The 14,038-nt window shown below is 40.7% G+C and overlaps 1 pseudogene; it reads left to right on the top strand.

Moving 5' to 3' along the window:
• The first annotated feature begins 4,529 nt into the window (after nucleotides 1-4,529).
• Nucleotides 4,530-7,608, top strand: LOC128576324 (RING finger protein 145-like; annotated as a pseudogene).
• Nucleotides 7,609-14,038: the final 6,430 nt, after the last annotated feature.

Raw genomic sequence — 14,038 nt, 5'->3', positions numbered from 1 at the left:
TTCTCACCCAACTACAGGACTCTCTGACTGCCTTTGGGTTATGTATAGCCTCAGAAAAGAAACAAAGTGTTCCCTCCTTTTCGTATTTGGCTCACCTCATTGAGAATCATCAGATACATCCTCAAAAACTCCAAATTTGTATTGATAAGTTAACTACCCTAAATTACTTTTAACAGTTACTGGGAAATATTAATTGGCTCAATCTCTCATAAGAACTTACTATAGGAGATTTAAACCCCCTTTCTGATATTCTTAAAGGACCAGCTAACCCTTCCTTTTCTCATTATTTAACACCTACTACAATAGAAGCTCTAACTAAGGTCAACCGTGCTTTGCAAAGGGCATAGCTTACTCTCATTGTGCCTCATTTTCATGTCTATCCACTAAGTTTACCTACTTCTCATACGCTTACTGCTTTGTTATGGCAACCTCTTGGTCCTTTGGAATGGGTGCATTTTAGCACAACACCAAAGTGAGTTTTAACTCCCTATTATGAAATGGTCACTGCATTGGTTCATAAAGGCCAATAGTGTCTTTGGCAGCTCCTGGGCCATGACCCCAAGTTCATTGTTTTACCATATTCTTCTGACTAACAACAAAGGCTTTGGGAAACTTCCTCCTGGTAGCAAACTGCATTTATTGGACAGACAGATTGCCACTATCCTCCATATAAGATTATTCAGTTTGTTTCTATGACTCCCTTCCTTTTCCCATCCACTTTTGTTTCTCAGCCACCTCCTCAAAATTCCTTCTTTTTTTACTGATGGCTTTACTTCAGCTATTGCTACTATGGTTGTTAATGATGAAGTGTTTACTGAAAAGGTATCTTATACCTCAGTTCAGAGAGTAGAGTTACATGCTGTCATTATGGCTTTTACTCATTTTTCTCAAACTTAACCTTTACACAGTCCACAAATATTTACTTGGAGTACTGGCCACTATTAAAATGGACATACTACTGATGAATCTCTCTTTAATTAGATTATTCACTTACAAAGGCTTATCCATGCACATCCAGGACAATGCTTTGTTGAGTACCTTAGAGCTCATTCTTCCCCTCCAGGTCTGCTTGCCCATGGAAATGCCTGGGCTGACAAACACACTCATCTTTCTTTCTTTCACCACATTCTTCTGTAGAATTATCTCATGCCCTTCATCACCAACATGCTGCTGCTTTTCAACAACAATTCCATATTACCCATGACGCTGCCCGATAATTGGTAACACCTGTCTTTGCTGTCCTCAAACTCTCCCTCATGGTCTTCTACCTGGTCAGTTATAGAAAACGGATGTAGCCCATATTCCTTCTTTTGGGAAGCTTTCCTTTGTTTGTGTTACCACTGACACTCTGGGTTCATTTTTGCTTCTGCTAGAATAGGAGAAGCTGCTAAACATGAAATAGCCCATTGTTTGATTGGCTTTTCTGTTTTGGGTATTCCACATCTGATCAAAACCAATAATGGGCTTGGTGCTTGTAGCTCAAGCAGCTAGGGTGCCAGCCACATATGCCAGAGCTGGTTGGTTTGAATCCAGCCTGGGCCTGCCAAACAACAGTGACAACTACAACAAAAAAATAGGTGGGGGTTTTGGTGGGTACCTGTAGTCCAAGCTACTTGGGAGGCTGAGGCAAGAGAATTGCTTAAGCCCAAGATTTGGAGGTTGCTGTGAGCTGTGACACCACAGCACTCTACCCAGGGTGACAGCTTGAGACTCTGTCTCAAAAAAAAAAAAAATAATAATAATACTAACAGTCCTGCTTATACTAGTAGGAAACAAGTTGAATAATTTTATATGGAGGATAGTGGCAATCTGTCCAGTAAATGCAGTTTGCTACCAGGAGGAAAGCTTAGACTTTCCTTACTTTCTGTTCTACCTTCTCAATCGCTCTCAAAACAGGTATTCTGTATAATCCTCAAGGCCAAGGAATTGTTCAATGTGCTCCCTGCACTCTTAAACTTCAGTTTGATAAGTTAAAGAAGGGAGAGATATACTCCAATACACCTCATAACCTTCTTTCTCACACCCATTTTACTTTAAATTTTTAAAATGTTTATATCCAGGGACACACAGCACCAGAGGGATTTTGGAATGCACCTAATTCTAAGCATCCTGAGGTGCTATGGAAGGACCCTCTGACTGGTATTTGGCAAGGACTGGACCCTGTTCTAAGATGGAGGAGTAGACATGTTTGTGTTTTTCTTAGAACAACTTCTGTTGGCTCCCTGAAGGATTGGTCACACATGGACCCAGAGAAACTTCCTGTGCCACCACTGAAGAAGCTGAGATTGACACTTCAAGTGATATACCGCCAAGCTAAGACATCAAAGAAAGCGAAGCCTCTGACATGGGGACAACTAAAGAAGCTAACCCCTGGGCGAGCTCATCTTGTGCAACACTGTGGCGAGCCAGTCACCCCCAAGAAGCTTTTCACAGGTATGATAGCTATAGTTTATTATTATTCTGCAAAGTCCCAGCCAAGCGACTCCAATTAAAATCATTTATTCATAAATTGGCACTAAGAAATAAAAAAGGAGGAGAGTGGAGTGTGGATTGTGAGGTGGCAAGACCCCCACAGCCTTAGAGGTGCACTCAAGGAACGACCCCCAAACTGCTTCTCCTCCCTTCTTAAAAAACAATAGTCCTGTCTCCTTGCTCCTTCTGGCAGAATTCACATAACTTCTGTATACTTTTCTATCGTTTGCCTAAAAACACGTAGCGTTATTCACCCTAAAGTTAATCTTGACCCCATGTACTATTCTCTCGTGTCAACCTTGTAAGATAAAAATATTCCCACTCACTTTCCTTCTGATGTGAAATATTATTAAATAAGCAACCTTATTTAGGTACTATATAAATAAAGCTGTTCACACGTGGTTTGGTGCTGGCTGCAGTCACTAGCTGTACCAAACCTTCCCATCCCATCCTTATCTCTTGTGTGATCTTTGTCTCTTGTGTGTTTTATTTCTTCATCCCCCCTCATCACCATTCCCACTTTGGTGCCTTTCCTAATGTTCACAAAATGCTTTAGAACATTGGTAATGGCAAAGATTTTTTGAGAAAGACTTCAAAAGTACAAGCAACCAAAGCAAAAATTGACAAATAGCACAGCATCAAGCTAAAAAACTACTGCCCAGTAAAGGAAACAATCACCACAGTAGAAAAAACAACCTATGGAATAGAACAAAATATTTGCAAACTATGTATCCAATAAAGGGATTAATAACCAAAATATTTAAAGAAGTAAACCATAATAGCAAAATAAAATCTGATTTAAAAGTAGGCAAAAGAGGGTGTGGAAGGAGCGAGTGCAGGAGGCCATGGCCACTATCACCTGAACTGAGGGGCTCGGCCCTGGCCCCATGGACGATGGTGACCACAGGGGTCGGGTCGCTGCCACTGCCACTACCTCTGCCTCCTCCTTGCAAGACAAAGCAAACAAGGACCGGTGCAGAAGAGCCGCTGCTGTGAGCTGTGTCATCCCACCCTCACCGCGACTGCCAGAGGAGAAGGGAGGGCAGGTGAGAGAGCCAGGGATTTGCAGAGCCGGCCCACCTGCAGCACCGCCTCTCAGGGAGGTAGGCCTCAGCCCGAGAGAAAACAAACAAAGGTAGCTGCAAAGGAGAAACTGGAGGCAGTGTTAAATGTGGCCTTGAGGGTACCAAGCATCGTGATATTGTATGTCCTGTACGGATGGGATGTCAGCTCCTTTTTCCAGCAGATCCAAAGAAGTAGTCTCAGTAACAACCGTCTTTTTCAGTATAAGTATTTGGCTCTTAATATGCATTATGTAGGTTATATCTTAAGTGTTGTATTACTTACTTTGCCCAGGCAGCATCTGGTTCAGCTTTATCTGTATTTTTTGACTGTCCTTCTCCTCTATGCCGGACATCAAATCTCCAGGGACTATGTTAGGAGTGAACTGGAGTTCGCCTATGAAGGACCAATGTATTCAGAACCTCTCTCCATGAAGCAGTTTACCACAGCCTTAACAGGTCAGTTGGTGGTGTGTACTTTATGCTCCCGTGTCATGAAAGCGAAGCAGATTTGGCTCTTTTCAGCCCATATGCTCCCTCTGCTAGTACGACTCTTCCTTGTTCCTCTGGAGACTATTGTTATCATCAACAAATTTGCTATGATTTTTACTGGATTGGAAGTTCTCTATTTCCTTGGGTCTAATCTTTTTGTACGTATAACCTTGCTAAGTTTGCATACAGAGAATTGGTTTAGGTAGTGGACATATATGGCCTTCTAGCCTTGGGAATGTCTCTGTGGAATCAACTGGTAGTCACCGTTCTTGTCATGGTTTTCTGGCTCGTCTTCTTTGCTCTTCAGATTTACTCCTATTTGAGTACTTGAGATCAGCCTGCATCACAGGAAGGGGTTCTTTTCCTTTTTTCTGACCAGTATTGCTGAATGCTGCAGTAGTCCTTATTCTCTTTTGCTTTTGGTCTTCACAGTTTGTTTTGTTGCTTTGGGTATTTTTACACTCTGCAAGTTTTACTTGCAGGCTTATCGAGCTTTCATGAATGGTTCTGCCATGAATTGGGGCATGACGGAAGGAGTAACGCTGTTAATCCTGGCAGTGCAGACTGGGCTGATAGAACTACAGCTTGGCACCAGGCATTCCTGCTGAGTATTATCCTTTTCATTGTCGTGGCTTCTATCCTGTAGTCTATGCTGGAGATTGCAGATCCTATTGTTTTGGCACTGGGAGCATCTAGAGATAAGAGTTTATGGAAGCACTTCCGTACTGTAAGCCTTTGTTTATTTTTACTGGTATTCCCTGCTCATATGGCTTATATGATTTGCCAGTTTTTCCACATGAATTTTTGTCCTCTTATCATTATTTCCAACAGCATTCTTACCTCTCTTTAGGTTCTGGGAACACTTTTCATTTATGTCTTATTTATGGTTGAGGAATTCAGAAAAGAGCCAGTAGAAAACATGGATGATGTCATCTATTATGTGAACGGCACTTACCGCCTACTGGAGTTTCTTGTGGCCCCTCCGTGTGGTGGTCTATGGTGTCTCAGAGACCATCTTCAGAGAGTGGACAGTGATGGGGTCAATGATCATCTTCATCCATTCCTACTATAATGTGTGGCTTCAGGCCCAGCTGGGGTAGAAGAGCTTTCTTCTCCACAGGGATGCTGTGAATAAGATTAAATCATTACCTATTGCTACTAAAGAGCAGCTTAAGAAACACAATGATATTTGTGCCTTCTGTTATCAGGACATTAAGTCTGCTGTGATCATACCTTGCAGTCATTTCTTCCATGCAGGCTGTCTAAAGAAATGGCTCTATGTCCAGAAAACCTGCCCTTTCTGCCACTGCCACCTCAATAACTCCTCATAGCTTCCAGGATTTGGAACTAAGCCAGTTCCACAGCCTCATGCTGGAGCTGAGCTAAATATCATGCTTCAAAAAGTTACTGAACACCGAGGCCAAGAGCATCCTCCAGGAACCAGGATACAGGAAGGTTCAAGGGACAATAATGAGCACATTGCCAGAAGACCAGATAGCCAGGAAGGAGCTTGTGATACCAAAGAATATCCTCGTAGTGCAAAAGATGAAGCATGTCCTGTTGAGTCAGCCTAAAGGAAAAGAAGCAGGAAAGTTGCTTCAGTACTCTGGAAGAAAAGTTAAGATGGCATTCATGCTCCGATTTCAGGAATGAATGTATAAGATGATGAGGCAAAAAACTGACATTCCAAGGATCTAATCCCGGACGTACTCTCAGTGGATATCACCTGCTTTCATCCTCTGACATCGTGGGAGAAATTTTGCAATGTATGCTAATCAAAATGTATTTGTATATTCCATGGTGATATTTTATAAAGGTTTGCCAAGAAAATTCAACCTCAGCAACTCCAGAAACTGCCCCTGATGTGCAAGGGATGAATAAAATCAGATTTGAGTGTTGAAAGAGGCTAAGGAAAACCATGAGAACAGCATGGGAAGAAGCAGGCAACAGTGGAACTGACCTTTTACTTTCCATGGGACAGATCATTCTCATCATCAAGTATGAGTAGTGAACAGCCCTTTCCTCCACCCCCTTTTCCCTTAATTAGTTGGAACTTAGGCAGGTGATTATTTAGTATTATACAACACAGAAATGAAATCAAAGATGTAGAAGCATTGATTGTATTCAAAGACTGAAGCACGCTCATACTTTGTATGAGCTTTAGAGAAGGGGGAGGTGGGTACTTAAGCCTTCATGTAATCTGAGACTCTTGAACTTCATGACAGATCTTCAATATTTTGATGTATATGAAACTTTTGTTAATATATTGTATACTTCGTTGGCTGTGTGAAGTAAACTAAAACTCTAATGAACACTTTAGAGTCCACTTTAGTGAAGAGTCCACTTTAGGAAAGTGGCTTTAGGGCAGTGAAAGAGGCCTTGGGTATACTTTTCAATCATGTGTGTTGTTTAATTCTTGCAACTGGATCAAAACAGTGTTAAATTATGGCATTATTTGCACTTTGGGAATGAGTACATAAAACTGTATGAGCACCTTCTACAAAAAGCCACTTTTAAATCTGTTATTACACTTTGCACCTTTTCTTTGACAAGGATGTGTCATATTTAAATTTTTATATTCATCATGGCTACAGGTAGAACCAGGGAGGGGAGAATGTAATTTTTTATGGAATTTTTAATATGGAAAGAAACTAGTCATTTATTTATACAATAGGCTTGGCTCAAAAAGTCTTTTTCCTAATGTGGGATGTGACTTTATTTTATTTTTAGTAGTAAATTTGGATGTAGACTGACAGACATAACTGAATGTCTTAATAAATTAAAATTTTAAGATTAAAAAAATAGGCAAAAGAACTAATAGGCATTTCTCCAAAGAAGACATAGAAATGGCTAATAGGTATGTGAAAGAATGGTCACCAACCCTAATCATCAGGGAAATACAAATCAAGACCACAATAGGGTATCATCTAACTCTACTGAAAATGGTCATTATCAAAAAGACAGAAAGTAACAAATTCTGGCAAGGACAATGAGGGTGGGTAACACTCATATACTTTTGTTGGTAATGTAGAAATTAGTACAGCTACTATGGAAAACAGGATGGAATTTCTTCCAAAAGTAAAGCTAGAACTACCATGTGATCTAGCAATCCCACTATTGTGTTCATATCCAAAAGAAAGGAAATCAATAGATCAGAGTTATTTGCACTCCTATGTTGATTCCTGGACTATTCACAGTAACCAAGATTTGGAATCAAGTCTATCAATGGATGAATGGATAAAGAAAATGTGGTATATAAACACAATAGCATACTATTTTGTCATAAAAGGGAATGGAATCATGTCATTTACAGCAACATGGATAGAACTAGAAGACACATAAGCCAGGTACAGAGAGAAAAATACCACATATTCTTACTCAGACGTGGGAACCTAAAAAAAAATTGATATAATGGAAATAGTGAATAAAATGTGGTTACCAGAGGCTGGGAAGTTAGAGGGGAGGGGAAACAAAGAGGAGTTTGTTTCTCAGTACAAAGATACAGTTATTTAGAAAAAATAATTCTAGCATTTGATAGCACAGCACAGCAAACTATAGTTAAAAATAATTTATTGTATATGTCAAAATAGCTAGAAGAAAATATCTGAATGGTCACAACACCAAGAAATGATAAAAGTTTCAGGTGGTGGCTATCTCAATTACCTAGATTTCACCATTACACACTATATACTTACATGAAAATATCACGTTACTCCATAAATATGTACAACTATTATGTATCCCTGAAAAATAAAAAAAAGCTAATAAAAGAAGTAAGAATTTAAATAAAAGGAGAGAGTTACATGAATTGGAAAACACAACATATATTAATTCTGCCTAAATTAATCTATAAATTTAATGCCAATTGCTATCATCAGAATTACAGCAAGATGTTGATATGAACAAGCTTATCTAAACAGTTCTGAAAGAGAACACAATTGGAAAAATCATACTATGTAATTTTAAGAATTACTGTTTAGCTACACTAAAAGAAAAGAGTGTGGTATGGGGAAGGAAGTACAGATCACTAGAATAAAATAGAGAATTCAAAAATTATCCACCTGGAAAGTGATATTTGGTAATATTTAACTGCCAAAGTAATTCAATTGAGGAAAGATAATATTTTCACAAAATTTCCTATAACAAATGAATATCCACAAGAGGAAGAAAAAAGAAAGACTTTCAACCTACACTTCAAGCCATATGCAAACATAATTCACAACACATTATAAATTAGGGTACAAAATATGAAACCATAAAAGTTTTAGAAGAAAACAGGAGAAAATCTTCAAAAGTAGCATTAAGCAAAGAGTTGTTAGTCCTGACACCAAACTCCTGGTCAATAGAAAGAAAACAAAAGGATAAGTTAGGTATCATCAAAATAAAAACATTTAATCTGTGAAAAACAAAGGCAAGAAGATGAAAGATGAGCTGTGGATGGAAAATACATACTACGTACTATTTTTTTTTTGACAGAGTCTCGCCTTCTGGTAGAATGCTGTGGTGTCACAGCTCACAGCAACCTCAAACACTTGGGCTTACGAGAGTCTTTTGCCTCAGCCTCCCAACTGGCTGGGAGCACAGGTGCCCGCCACAATACCCAGCTATTTTCTGTTACAGTTGTTTAACTGGCCCGGGCCGGATTGAAACCCACCAGTCTTGGTGTATGTGGCTGGTGGCATAACCACTGTGCAACAGGTGCTGAGCCACATACTATATACTTTTAAACAGTGATTTCTGGGCCAGGTACAGAGACTCACGCCTCTCATTCTAGCACTCTGGGAGGGCAAGGAAGGTGGATCACTTGTGCTCAGGAGATCAAGACCAGCTTAAGCAACAGCAAGACCCCATTTCTACTAGAAATAGAAAAATTAGCTGAACAGTGTGGTGTGTGTCTGTAGTTCTAGCTATTCAGGAGGCTGAAGCAGGAGTTATAACTTGAACCCAGGAGTTGGGAGTTTGCTGTGAACTAGACTAATGCCATGGCTCTCTGCTCAGGGGATAGAGTGAGACTCTGTCTCACAAAATAATAATAAATTCTCAACAAAAACAAATGCTTATTTCTGGAAAAGTTTGACCTGAGATAAGTTATCATTTTGTGATTTTCACAATTGCTGATTTTCCTTGAACATTTTAGGAGGGAAAAAGGAGAGCTTTTTATAATATTCCAGACACAAATCAAGCACCAAACAAGGCAAATGGGATGTTTGCCCTTCATGCCCCAGAGTCAGAGAGATGGGGCCAGGGCAGGTTTGCTGCACACTCATCACACTCCTGTCAGGTGCTGACCTGACATTTTTGGTGAAAGGTCTGATCTAGCTCCTGCATGGCAAAAGATGATGGGCCAAGAGTGAAGTGGGTCCCATAAAGGGAGCTGCTGCAAGAGAAATTGCTTCACTAAAGACCATGGTGTCTTGCACTAGGATGTTGGAGAAAAAGAGAACAGAATTAGAAGGTAGGATTTATGTAAGAAAGGGGATGGATTGGGTGTAAACAGAAGGAACAAGCAGTTTCCAGTTGGGGAGGAACCTCAGGGCTGAGCAAATGAGTGGATCTGGGCCCCAGCATGCTAACTGCACAAACTTGTGACTCCCTATCCCCCATCCAGGATGCTTCTGACCCTGAGCCTGAGTTGCGCTGGGCCTCCTGCCAGAAATGCCTAGCCCCTTCACATTCGCACCACTTCCACCACATAATTATCTAAGTGGCAATTCCATGTCTGATCCTAGCCAGGGCATCACCTGGCACAGTAGTGAGTCTCAGACTCCATACAAGGCCTGATGGCTGAGAATATGCATTATAACCAAATCTTCAGGAGATTCCTAAATACTATGAAGTTTGCAGAACACTGTAGATATCCCCTACACACCCTGAAATCTTCAGCTCAGGGCCACGTTCTGCAGGGAGTCCTTCTGACCTTCCCATCACTTGCTGGCCAATGCAATGACAGTGACGGGGTGTGTAGCACCAGTACTGAGTGTGCCAATCATATGCACTAGGGTTTCTAGCTTCCCCTGCACTGGCTGGGAACTCTGGAGGCTAAACTTCTTCTCTGTGTCCCCACCTGGTAGCATTGTATTGGCTCCAAACAGGTGTAGATACCTTGTACTTGGGTGTTCCTACCCTGTCCTGGAATCTTTCCTATACCTGTCCTTGGAGTACCTGTCCCAGGCACACTGGAGAATTGAGGTCACAGGAGCCAGCAAGGATCATAAAAACCAGATGGAAGTCCCAGATGGACATCTTACCCACACTATTCCACAGAAGAGTTTCATGGGGCTGGAACAGCACTGCCTTAAGCTGCCTCATTCCGCTGCTGCAGAGATTTTAGGAGGGATGATTTAAGTCAGTCCTGGCCAGACACCCACTGTTCAGCTAATTTTTCTATTTCTAGTAGAAATGGGGTCTTGCTGTTTCTTAAGCTGGTCTTGATCTCCTGTGGAAGACAGATGAATGGCTAACAGACATATGAAAAAAATGTTCATAGCCCCCAGTCATCAGAAAAAGGCAAATCAAAACCACCCTCAGATACCACCTAACCCCAGTAAGATTACCCTACATCACAAAGTCCCAAGGTTGCAGATGCTGGCGTGGATGTGGAGAGAGATGAACACTTTTACCCTGTTGGTGGGCCTTCAAACTAATACAGCCTATTTGGAAAGATGTATGGAGAATTCTCAAAGAACTCATATTAGACCTCCCATTTGACCTTGCAATGCCACTACTAGGCATCTACTCAGTAGAAGAAAAATAATTTATTACAAGGACATAAGCCCTAGATTGCTTATTGCAACTCAATTTACAATCGCCAAGATGTGGAAACAAACTAAATGCCTGTCAACCCAGGAATGGATTAAGAAATTTTGGTATATGTATATAATGGAATACTATTCAGCCACAAAAAGGATGGTCACTTTGCATTTTTTGTATTAACTTGGATGGAGGTGAAACATGTTCCTCTTAGGAAAGTATCACAAGAATGGAAAATCAAATATCCAATGTATTCAATACTAATATGAAGCAGGTAGATGATCTAATTCATGCCCACAGAAGAGAAAAACTCATTTAAATTTGAGATGGAGGGAAGGAGAACAAGGGAGGGAGAAGAGGGGAGGAGGTAGGGTTGGGGTGCTTCCACTTAATGGGCACAATGTAGGGGTATATAGCACACCTTTTGGATGTGGGACACAACTACAAGAGGGACTCTACCCAATAAATTCAAATACTGTGATTTGGTTCTTTGTACCCTCACATTAACCGGAAATTAAAAAATATATAAATATATCACAAAAAAGTTACAGTGTGGCTAAATGGACAAGAACAGAAGACAACTATATGCTGTCTACAAGTGACTTCTTTATGTTTAAGGACACACAGAAGCTGAAAGCAAACAGAGGGATCAGATACACCATGCAAATAGTAACAAAAATAGACTAGGGATAGCTATACATATCTCAGACATAAAGGCTATTTAAGTCAAAAACTATTATGAAAAAGAATTACATTATATAATGATATATCAAAGATATAAAAATTATAAATACATATACCTAATATCAGAGCACTTAAATATACAACATAACCATTGACAGGACTGAAGGGAGACATACAGCAATACTATTATGGTAGGAGACTTCAGTATTTCATTTTCAATAATGGATGACATTCAGGCAGAAGATCAATAAGGAAACAGAGTACTTGAAAAAAACCATAGACCACTATGTGCTAAGTATCTTTACTGACACAGTGGTGTGAAACTAGACATCAATAGTAGAAGGAAAACGGGAACAATCGCAAATATATGGAACAATATATTCTTGAACAACCATTGAGTCATAGAATAAATCAAAAAGAAAACTGAAAAATGCCTCAACAACAAACAAAAAATGAAAATGTAAAATACCAAAGCATATGGTCTCCGTGCCTGTAGCTCAGTGCTGAGGGTTCCAACTGCATACACCAGGGCTGGTGGGTTTGAACCCAGCCTGGGCCTGCTAAAACACAATGACAACAACAACAACATGCCTGGGTGTTGTGGCAGGCACTTGTAGTCCCAGCTACTTGGGAGGCTGAGGCAAGAGAATCGCTTAAGCCCAAAAATTTGAGGTTGCTGTGAGCTGTGACACCACGGCATCCTAAGGAGGGCAACACAGTGAGACTGTCTAAAAAAAAAAAATGCCAAAGCAGTATTAAGAGGGAAGTTTATTACAACAAATGCCCATATTACAAAGGAAGAAATACTTCAAATAAACAACCTAAAAAAGTGAGACTGTCTTAAAAAGAAAATGTATTATAACAGAACACTTTTCAATAGAATAAACTTTTTCCATTTCTAAAGCATGTTCGTTCTTATTTGCTAAACACATTTATCCATATTATATACAAGAGAAATTTTGTTTTCGGAGCTTTTGTTACAGCTCAGCAAAGATACTAATCATTAGAACAAATTACATCTCTGGAGATCTTTAATCTCAATTACAAATCTAATGTATTGGTTGGGCTTGAATCAAGAGACCGAAGACAAACCATAATTTGAATAGGAAAATTAATATAAAATACTATTAAGTATAACTGTGCAGTAGTGACTGTAGAGGTGAAAAGATAACTCTGAAGAATACCTTAGGACTAGTGGGCATGGTGGCTCACACCTGTAATCCTAGCACTCTGGGAAGCAGAGGTGGCTGCATAGCTTGAGCTCAGGAGTTTGAGACCAGCCTGAGCAGGAGTGAGAACTCCCCTACTAAATTGAGAAACAAACAACAACAACAAAACTAGCCAAGCATTATGGCTAGCGCCTGTAGTCCCAGCTACTAGGGGCTGAGGCAAGACGATCTCTTGAGCCCAAGAATTTGAGGTTGTTGTGAGCTATGACGTCAGCACACTTCTATCCGTGGCCACAGGAGACTCCGACTCAAAAGAAAAAAAAAAAAAAAGTAGGACACGGACTCTTGAAGCACCTGAAATATGTTTCTAAAAACAATTTATTATTCCCACTGTTTAAAATAGTAGAACGGAGAGAATTTTTTCGAGTGATGAAAATGCTCCATACTTTGGGGTGTGGATGACAGGGGTGAATAATCAGGTGAACTTCATATAACTGTGGATAGATAAAATAGAGCCAAAGGTTAATAGCAAGTCTAGTTGGTGGTTAAAAAAAAATGTTCACTGCTTCATCCATAAATGAAAAAAAAAATTCGCTGTAAAATTCTTTAAATTTTTTTTTTTTTTTTGTAGGGACAGAGTCTCACTGTACCGCCCTCGGGTAGAGTGCCGTGGCGTCACACGGCTCACAGCAACCTCTAACTCTTGGGCTTACGCGATTCTCTTGCCTCAGCCTCCCGAGCAGCTGGGACTACAGGCGCCCGCCACAACGCCCGGCTATTTTTTTGTTGCAGTTTGGCCGGGGCTGGGTTTGAACCCACCACCCTCGGCGTACGGGGATGGCGCTCTACTCACTGAGCCACAGGCGCCGCCCAAATTCTTTAAATTTTTTGAACGTTAAAAAATTTTCATGACTAAGTGTTGGAAAATTTTAATTGAACTCTACACATAAGATCCGTGTGCTATAATGTATGTTAATCATACCACCAAACAAAAAAAAATTAACTCAGAACTGAGGATGAGAAAACGGAAGAGAAGGAAAAAACAATTTGTTGGATCACAGATCTGGTTGTCCTGTGTAGAAAATTACTTTTCCTTTGCTTGGAAACAGCTTCTCTTGAATGGGTAAAAGCTGACGTCGGTCCAGGCAGCTTGGGCCCGCTTTCTTCAATAACGCTTGTCTCCACCGGAAAAGACCTTGGTCTCTTTCTTTCTTCCTGCAGAGCTGAGCCTAAGAATCTGCCCGCAGTCCCAGCTCCAACAGTCCCGGGTATGGCGTAGAACAGGAGAAACCCACGCGCTCTAAGATGCCCCTCTGAGCTGCTCCCGGCCAGACCCTGCCCACTTGCCCGGCGCCTTGAGTCCCGCCCCGCCCTCTCCTCACGTCCCACCCCGCCCTCTCCTCACGTCCC

The sequence above is a fragment of the Nycticebus coucang genome, chromosome 2 (genome assembly GCF_027406575.1).
Source record: "Nycticebus coucang isolate mNycCou1 chromosome 2, mNycCou1.pri, whole genome shotgun sequence".
NCBI classification, from domain to species: Eukaryota; Metazoa; Chordata; class Mammalia; order Primates; family Lorisidae; genus Nycticebus; species Nycticebus coucang.
Note: the sequence above shows the minus strand (reverse complement) of the source record. Positions and strands in the feature narration are given on the sequence as shown.